Source organism: Mus pahari, chromosome 19 (assembly GCF_900095145.1).
Source record: "Mus pahari chromosome 19, PAHARI_EIJ_v1.1, whole genome shotgun sequence".
Taxonomy (NCBI): domain Eukaryota; kingdom Metazoa; phylum Chordata; class Mammalia; order Rodentia; family Muridae; genus Mus; species Mus pahari.
In genome coordinates this window covers 37,123,519-37,133,845 of record NC_034608.1, presented here as the reverse complement: position 1 = coordinate 37,133,845, position 10,327 = coordinate 37,123,519, and positions in this window count along the sequence as shown.

The following is a 10,327-nucleotide window of genomic DNA, read 5'->3' as shown; positions in this document are numbered from 1 at the left end:
TACATGAGATTTGAGTCTGCCTCATTTGTCATTCTTCCTAGTCCCACCACCTCTGAAGCAGTGACAGCTAATGGTGGATATTATTTGTTGCATGGTATTTCTCAAATAAATAAATAAATAAATAAAGTGAGCAAGCACTGGCAACAGTGATAGCTTCCAAGTAGTGAGCTTATAGGTCCAAAAGGACCAAATGTACCCTAATATATTTACAAACCTATGTTCACTGCAATATTATTCATACTAATCAGTGTGCGAAATTAATCTCAGTGTGGCTCAAGTGAATGAGATGCTTGAATACACGATGGATATCATTCAGGTGGGGGAGAAAATGGAGTCCTGTCCTTGTAAGTGTCTGAAACCAGTCAACATTTTCCTAAGTTTAAAAGTCTTGTCAAGAAAGATAAATATCACAGGATGGCAGACAAGTATAATCTCACAGAAGTCAAAACTGAGTGTGTCAGTGTCAGGCACACCTGCAAGGTAGTAACAGGCCCTCTGGCCATATCTGTGGCATTCATACCAACCAGTCAAAAGCCTGCTCCTCTCTCAGTCACAAATCCTAGGAGATGGTATTCTTCCACTTTAGTCATTTGAAGATCAGTGTTCAGACAACATGACACCACACTATATCTCTAAGCCCACAGAAATCATCCAGACTCGCCCAGCTGCCTCGCTCTGTGCTTTGCAGATCAGCATCAGCAAGGTTCCAGCTTCCCTAGGGACGGTTCAAATCTTCTTCCTCCCATCACTGCTGTTCCCCAGATAACTTTGGATAGTGTGGCCTGCCTCCTGTGTCGATGACCCATGAAGATGCAAAACGTGATTTCCAACCTCTTGTGTCCTCATGTCACCATAGCCAATTGATTATTAGAGCAGAGAAGAGAAAGAGGTGTGATTTTTTTTTTTGTAATATCCAGAAAAATCATGCTCAGACAACGAACTTGGCTAATAAGGTTCAACACTATAGCAGCTTGAATGACCTCCAGTAGTGACATGCCCTGCAAGGGCAGACCCCCACACAGAGATCATTAAAAAGGACATTTTGTTACCAGCCTGCTCTCCACACCTCAATAATCCCAGTCCGTTTTGGTGATCAAACAAAGCTTTTGAAAGCTGCTCCTTCCAGGTAAACGACTTCCACAAAACAGATCTTGGATCTTTCTGATTAATCATAAATATGCAAATAAACACTACAGTAAGGAGAGGGCAATGTGCACCTGAAGAACAAGGCCACCGGAAGCCTGTATAAATTGCTGCTAAATGTGATGAAATATCCTGGTCAAGATCAAAACCTAGAAAGAAAGTACTTGATATTTTGGAATTACTGCTAAATCAGAAAACTTAAATATATGTGAAAAAAACTTTTAAAGTAAATGGAAAACAAGTCTAGAAAGTAAAAGAAGTGAAGCAAAAGATGAAATACCTATTTTAACACATTTGGGAAATTCTTTAAACAGAAGTAGAGAAAGATCAGAAACAAAAAATAGTTTGATGTCAAAAAAGAACTCTGTCAGTTAGTCCTCCACAGGCAGAGACATATATAATGTCTAAAGTGGGAGGTTGTGAAGTGCTGTGGGAAAGACCAGCATCTAAACAAAACCTCACAAAATAAGCACAGCCTGGGTACGTAGCCCAGTCTGTAGAGTGTTTGCATAGGATGCACATGCCCCTGGGTTAGATACCGAGAACTGTATAGCCTGTCTATCTGTATATACATAAATGCTTAACGTGTGCTCAGGGTGTAGAGACAGAAACACCACAGGTTAAGGTGGTTCTCAGTCCTCGTGGGGAACTTGGATTACATACAAGCAAGTCTGAAGGGAGAGAACAAAATAGCAAACAGACTTTAAGGGCAGATCCTATATTTTCTGGAGAGGAAAAAAAAAAAATGGAACCCTGTGAGGATCCAAATGCCTATATCTGGAATAGACTCGTCTTCTGTGGGGATCCTTCCGGAAAGCACTCAAGACTCTGAAAGAGAACAAGCATGGTATGAGCATCTGTGTGAGTCAGGACAGGGGGCCCTGAAACTCCAGAGCATAGCAATTTTCAGCACAAAACAACTAGCATTCTCTACCTCTGTGTGTCCTGTAAGGAACTATCAACAGTTCTTTCTTTATCTTTGCTAATACTTCTCATTGAGAGTTAATGACATTTCTATTCAACAATTAACACAGCTTCAAAATAGAGTCACTTGTAGTCTCAGGGGGGTGGGTGGGATAGATGGTGATGTCAACAGCTCACATATGAGCTCGTGGGTAGATTTCCAACAAAGGCACGGTAAAACCTATTTTCAATAGCACGCATGCAATAGTAGCTGAGGCAACCTTCAATGCTGCCTGGAGAGAGTGAAGAATCCAGACGTATCACAACCATCAGAGGAGGGAGGACTATCTGTCATATCATAGTGACAGTATCAGGGTGCGAAGCAGATGTGCGAAAACTACACACACTTAGAACTCTGGATTAGGGAGAAAGTTAATTCTATACAGAAGATAGTCTGAGAACTACAATGAAAATGCAAGTTTACAGTAAAATTGTGGCTCCATCATCTGGAAATATGTACCAAGAATACCAAGAATAGTAAATAACATTAACATTTGACTCAAGTGAGAGCAACACTTGGGAACAGCAACTTACTCTTCTTGCTACATTTTATCAGGTTAGATATAATTTAGGACAAAAATACCAAGAGTTCTGACTTGGAGTCAGAAATCGTGAAAGGATCAAAGCACTACAAAGATAGGGCATGCACACTGAGGGCACAGGTGTCCTGCCCCCGAGGCAGGCTTCAGAGGAAATTTGCAAAGTTCTTTTCCAGTAACGTTTTGGTTGGATACCTTGCTCTAACAAAGCCTGACAAATGACTAACAGAATATAGCAATGCATTTTCTTTTTCCACCACAGCAACTAGAAGACCATGGTAATACAAGGCCTTCTGGAAAAATTGCTCACCCAGTCAAGTCTCCCACTGACCGGTTTACCTACATTCATCTCCCATATTCTTTACCACACAAGAGTTAGTAGTGGTTCTTGACTTTTTGGAATATGTGGCATTGTTGTTGATCCTGCTTCTGTTTTTACTTCACACATCTCCTATGGCTGTATTCCTTCATCCCTTCCTCCAAACCTCATAGCACCCCTGGTCCAGAATACATGAACCTTGGCAGCTCTTTCCTTCCATCTGCTCCCTCAGCTGAAAGGACCAATAACTCTGAACCTGTGACACCTTGTTCAGCTGGTGAAGATGTTTATGTTAGACAATGTAGCCAACTACTACACTGTGTGAAGATTGGCCTCAGCCTGCAATGCAGGGTAGACATCATGGCTCCCCATGAACTGATCTGACCAACACCACCTTCCCTACACATGGAATATGTTCGCTGGAGGTTGTTCCACTGTGTACACGTATATAGAGAAATGTACTGTTGGACTCACATGCATCTGTCACAGAAACTGGAAGAGGACATACACACTCCTCTTATGTATTGACTTGGTGTTCGTTATATCTGAAACATGTGACCATGCATTGTTGGTATGAGCCTCCCAAACTTCTTATCTGCAAGTGCCCTTCATCCTTAATTAAGAACCTCACTCCCAAGACCTCTCTAGGATCCTGGAAGGACCGTGGTTAGGAAGAACTGCTTATTCTGTGCACACTATTGAGAAATGTGGTACCAGAAAAATGTTCCTTGATTGAATAAAGGTTCTCACTGAGAAACAAAGCAGAAAGTTATCCAGTAGGAAGCTAAGGATAATAAGCTTAAGATAATAAGGACATAGTCTTAAAATCCAAGCACCTCTCTATCTCAAAATAATCAAACTCAATGAGCAGGCTCACCTTTTCAAGAGCAAATGGTAATTCCTCCCTAAATCAATCAATAAGCATATGAGATTTTTATTGTGTCTACTCTTGCTGTGCTAGAATCAGTGAATAAAAACAATTAATTTGCTTGTGGTAGTAACCGTTGTTATTTTTTGTTTCCTGAAAACATTGTGCCTTTGAGTTTAGCAATTTTCCAATATAGAGAAATGTGCCTTCTGGTATGCAGAATGAACTCCCAACATTCCAGTCACCAGTCTTGTAACTCAGATTCTACAGGCTAAATATAGTAACTAGACATGTACTAGGGATGTCCCTTTGAGGGATAAACTTTGCTTTTGTCTGGGGTGACTCACGATCTGTCACTTCTGTCAGTGCCTATCTCTGTGGCTCTGTCTCTGTTTCATAATTCTGAGTACCTCTGTCCCTTTCTGTATTTCTGTGTGTCTGAATTCTCTCTCTCTCTCTCTCTCTCTCTCTCTCTCTCTCTCTCTCTCTCTCTCTCTCTCTCTCCCCTGCCCCCATGAAGGTACTAGAAGATGTATGATGTTGCAGATAGGTGTCCTGTTGGTAAAAGCAGTAACTTCTGTTAGATCTATTCTGATATCTCATAAACAGTGTCTACAGCCAGATGTACTTATCAGATCAAACCTGAGGCACAGATGGGACTAAAGCCCAGTTCTCAGAACCACACTAACAATGATGTGAATCCCCAATACAATGTGCCCTTAACACAACAGTGACATATAGCTGCTTATGAACTACAACTCTCATTGATACACTAGGGATACTGTTTCTAGAATTAAAGTGAAAATATGTTGTTTTGTTTTGTTCTGTTCTGTTTTGTTTTTAAATTGCAAAACAGTTCACTCTTAAAGGATCTTTGGAGACAAATCTTTGATCTGTGTCTTGCTTTTGTTTCCTGCCAGTCCAACTCTAAGGGGCACCCAAGGGCAGTAGCAAGAAGAACATACCTTCCATCTCAGGGTGTAGCCAAGGACAGTAGCAACAGGCAATGTGTTTGGAGAGTGTCTCAGACAGCCCCAATCAACAATCCAAAACAGTGTTTCTCGTGCCTGATGTGGAATTTTTATCAGTTGATTGGGGTGGTTTGTATATGCGTGGCCCAGGAAGAGAGTATCACTATGAGGAGGTATGACCTTGTTGGACTATGTGTGACCTTGTTGGAGGAAGTGTGTTATGGAGAAGGTGAGCTTTGAGACCTTCCTCCTAGCTGCCTGGAAGCCAGTCTTCTCTTAGTGGCCTTTAGATGAATATCCTATAATACATATAATTCTGTGTAAAATATGCAAGTGTATCTTTTTTTTTTTTTTTTTTTTTTTTTTGGTTTTTCGAGACAGGGTTTCTCTGTGTAGCCCTGGCTGTCCTGGAACTCACTTTGTAGACCAGGCTGGCCTCGAACTCAGAAATCCGCCTGCCTCTGCCTCCCGAGTGCTGGGATTAAAGGCGAGCGCCACCACGCCCGGCGCAAGTGTATTTTAAATGGAATTTTTTTTATTGGACTGACAATGTTCCCTCGAAGAACAAAAGATCTTTGTTAGGGTGTTACTGCATGCTCAGACACCATGACCAAGACAACTCTTAGAATGACAACAGGGGCTAGCTTACAAGTTTAGAGGGTCAGTATATTATCATCAAGGCAGGAGCATGGCAGTGCCAAGGTAGGCATGGTAGTGGAGGAGCTGAGAGTTCTACCTCTTCACTTTTATGTAGAAGGGCACAGAGAAACTGGAGGAGATAGGAGGCACCGAAATGATGTAAATAAAGTACTCATGTATAAAATCCTCAACAAAAAAAGATTTCTTCACACTCAGCCCAGAGATCCTGGGAAGCAAGATTCCTCTGCTATAGTCATCTAAGTAACAGGTCATAGTAGCAACTATGGACCGCCTGGTCTAATCCCTGATTTTAGTAGGATTGCTTCAAGTTTCTCTCCAGTTAATTCAGTGTTGGCTACTGGTTTGCTGTATATTGCTTTCGCTATGTTTAGGTATGGGCCTCGAATTCCTGATCTTTCTAAGTCTTTTACCATGAAGAGGTGTAGGATTTTTGTCAAATGTTTTCTCAGCATCTAATGAAATACCATGTGGGTTTTTTTTTCCTTTGAGTTTGTTTATGTAGGGGATTACGTTGGTGAATATCCATATATTGAACCATACCTGCATCCCAGGGATGAAGCCTACTTGATCATCATGTGTTCTTGGATTTGGTTTGTGAGAATTTTATCGAGTGATTTTGCACCATTATTCTTAAGTCAAATTGGTCTGAAGTTCTCTTTCCTTTTTGGGACTTTGTGTGGTTTAGGTATAAGCATAATTGTGGCTTCATGGGACAAATTGGGAAGTGTTCCTTCTGTTTCTATTTTGTGGAATAGTTTGAAGAGTATTGGTATTAGGTCTTCTCTAAAGGTCTGATAGAATTCTACACTAAACCCATCTGGTCCTGGACTTTGTTTGGCTGGGAGACTTTTAATCACTGCTTCTATTTCCTTAGGGGTTATAGGACTCTTTAGACCATTTATCTGATCCTGATTTAATCTTGATACCTGGTACCTGCCTAGAAAATTGTCCATTTTACTCAGATTTTCCACTTTTGTTATGTATAGGCTTTAGTAGTAGGATCTCATGATGTTTTGGATTTCCTCAGTTNCTGTTGTTATGTCTCACTTTTCATTTCTGATTTTGTTGATTTGGATACTGTCTCTGTACCCTCTGGTTAGTTTGTCTAAGGGTTTATCTATCTTGTTGATTGTGTCAAAGAACCAGCTCCTGATTTGGTTGATTCTTTGTATAGTTCTTGTTTCTTCTTGGTTAATTTCAGTCCTAAATTTGATTATTTCCTGCCATCTACTCCTCTTGGGTGTATTTGTTTCTCTTTGTTCTAGAGTTTTCAGGTATGCTATTAAGTGGGTAGTGTATGCTCTCTCCAGTTTCTCTTTGGAGGCACTCAGAGTTATGAGTTTTCCTCTTAGCACTGCTTTCACTGTGTCCCATAAGTTTTGGTATCATGTGCCTTCATTTTCATTAAATTCTAAAAAGTCTTTAATTTCTTTCTTTATTTCTACCTTGATGAAGCTATCATTGAGTAGAGTGTTGTTCAGCTTCCATGTGTATGCGGTCTTTCTGTTGTTTTTGTTACTATTGAAGACCAGCCTTAGTCGATGATCTGATAGGATGCATGGGATTATTTCAATCTTCTTGTATCAGTTGAAGCCTGTTTTGTGACCAATTATGTGGTCAATTTTGGAGAAGGTACCATGAGGTGCTGTGAAGAAACTGTATTCTTTTGTTTTAGGATGAAATGTTCTATAGATATCTGTTAAACCCATTTGATTCATAGCTTCTGTTAGTTTCACTGTGTCTCTGTTTAGTTTCTGTTTCCATGATCTGTCCATTGATGACAGTGGTGTGTTGAAGACTCCCACTATTTTTGCGAGGGGTGTGATATGTGCTTTGAGCTTTCATAAAGTTTCTTTTTGAATGTGGTTGCCCTTGCATTTGGAGCATATATGTTCAAAATTAAGAGTTCTTCTTGGTAGATTTTTCCTTTGGTGAGTATGAACTGTCCTTCCTTATCTTTTTAATAACGTTTGGGTGAAAGTCAATTTTCTTTGACATTAGAATGACTACGCCAGCTTATTTCCTAGGGTCATTTGCTTGGAAAATTGTTTTCCAGCCTTTTACTCTGAGGTAGTGTCTCTCTTTGACACTGAGGTGCATTTCCTGTATGCAGCAAAATGCTAGGTCCTGTTTACATATCCAGTCTGTTAGTCGATGTCTTTTTATTAAGGAATTAAGTCCATTGATGTTAAGAGATATTAAGGAATAGTGACTGTTGCTTCCTGTTACTTTTGTTGTTAGAGGTAGAATTATGTTGGTGTGGCTATCTTCTTTTAGGTTTGTTGAAAGGTTGCTTTCTTGCTTTTTCTAGGGGGTAGTTTCCCTCCCGGTATTCGAGTTTCCCATCTATTATCCTTTACAGATCTGGATTTATGGAAAGATACTGTGTAAATTTGATTTTGTCATAGAATATCTTGGTTTCTCCATCTATGGTAATTGAGAGTTTTGCTGGGTATAGTAGCCTGGGCTAGCATTTGCGTTCTCTTAGGGTCTATACGACCTCTACCCATGATCTTCTGGCTTTTAGAGTCTCTGACAATGACCTCTGCCCACGATCTTCTGGCTTTTGGAGTCTCTGACAAGAAGTCTGGTATAATTCTGATAGGTCTGACTTTATATGTTACTTGACCTTTTTCACTTACTGCTTTTAATATTCTTTCTTTGCTTTGTGCATTTGGTGTTTTGACTATTATGTGACAGGAAGAATTTCTTTTCTGGTCCAGTCTATTTGAAGTTCTGTAGGCTTCTTGTATGTTCATGGGCATCTCTTTCTTGGTTAGGGAAGTTTTCTTCTATAATTTTGCTGAAGATATTTACTGGCCCTTTAAGTTGGGAATCTTCCCTCTATTCTATAAACATTATCCTTAGATTTGGTCTTCTCGTTGTATCCTGGATTTCCCGGATGTTTTGGATTAGGATCTTTTTGCATTTTGCATTTTCTTTGACTTTTGTGTCAATGCTTTTTATGGTATCTGCACCTGAGATTCTCTCTTCTATCTCTTGTATTCTGTTGGTGATGCTTACATCTGTGACTCTTGATCTTTTTCCTAGGTTTTCTATCTCCAGAGTTGTCTCGTTTGTGATTTCTTTATTTTTTTCTATTTCCATTTTTATATCCTGGATGGTTTTGTTCAATTCCTTCACCTGTTTGGTTGTGTTTTCCTGTAATTCTTTAAGGGATTTTTGTGTTTCCTCTTTTAAGGCTTCTAGTTGTTTACCTGTGTTCTCCTTTATCTTTAAGGGAGTTATTTATGTCCTTCTTAAAGTCCTCTATCATCATCATGAGATGTGATGTGATGTGAAATCCAAATCTTGCTTTTCTAGTGAGTTGGGGTATCCAGTACTTGCTGTGCTGAAAGAACTGGGTTCAGATGATGCCACATATCCTTGGTTTCTGTTGCTTATGTTCTTTCACTTGCCTCTAGCCATCTGGTTATCTCTGGTATTAGTTAGTCTTGCTCTCTCTGACTGGAGCTTGTCCATCCTGTGAACCTGTGAACCTGTGAAGTTAGGTGTGTCAGCATTACTGGGGAGTCCAGCTCTCTCCTGGGTGGGGTTTGGGTGCAGAGGGCTGTGGGCAGCCTTAGCTCTGGGTGCAGATGGAGACTGGAAGGATCCTGTTCCTAACTGTTTCACTGTCCGCGTACCCTGTGTGCTCCAGGCTTTAGACAGTTATTGGAGCAAAAGTGTTGATCTCACCTCTGGGCTTAGTTCTGAGGGCACTCCTGGAATACCAGCTCTGAGCATCCATAATGGGACAAGTTAATAACTAGCAGGTGATCTTGCTGAGAAGGTCTGCTTCAGACTACTATATAATCTACAACAGGTTCACCCTTGTTTAGCAAGGCTGTAGGGGAAATCATTTTAGGAAAGATTCCTGCTATTTATATACTTTTCCTGTTATTATTAAATATATATAACAATCACTAAGTAATAGCATACCACTTTGGAGCAGATCTCTGTAGATCCATGAAGATGTACTGTGTAGTTGTGATGCTATATAGACAAGTAGATGACCCCCTAAGTCTTAATGATGATCCTATAAGAATTCCTAAAATTATATATGTGATTATTAAGCTCTTTTATAGTGGGACTGCTATTAGGTCATTTTCTGATAGTCAAAACTGCAATGAGAACTCTTCCAGCCTCCCAAGTGTTACCAGTTAATTGCTCTTAGATAGTAACCAGACTTTCTCCTACACAGAGCACATTCCAAGGGGTTGTAAAACAATTAACCAAAGGTCATAAAAAAAAGTACTAACAATTTATTATAGGTGCTAAGACAGAAGATAAAATATTAACCGAGTTTATCTATACAAAACTTCACCAATAACTTAGTTATGGTTTTAAATCTTCAGTGAACCTGTGGAGCTGAGACAGGTGATAGATGTTTAGTCAGATAATGACTCTTAATAGATATGCATGTAAACATTCTCTGTTGTAAACTTCGATTTCAATTTTACGATTTGATTTTTTGTGTGAACTTGTGATGAACTTTGAGACATGTGATCATGTATTCGGAAAGATGTATAAGTACTGAGGACAGAGAGATGAGGAGATAGAGAAGAATTTTACCCCTAGAAGAATTTTTCCCTTACTAGAAATTTTTGCCTGACCCCACTTGGAAATATTTTCCTGCCCCACCCCCTTAGGATCTCCCCGCTGTTTCCCTTAATTAGCTTTCATAGGGAACTTTATTTTTTCTTTTTTTTTATTATTTTCTTTATTTACATTTCAAATGCTATCCCGAAAGTTTCCTATACCCCTCCCCCCCACCTCTGCTCCCCTACCCACCCACTCCCACTACTTGGCCCAGGCCTTGCCTTGTGCTGGGTCATATAAAGTTTGCAAGACCAAGGGGCCT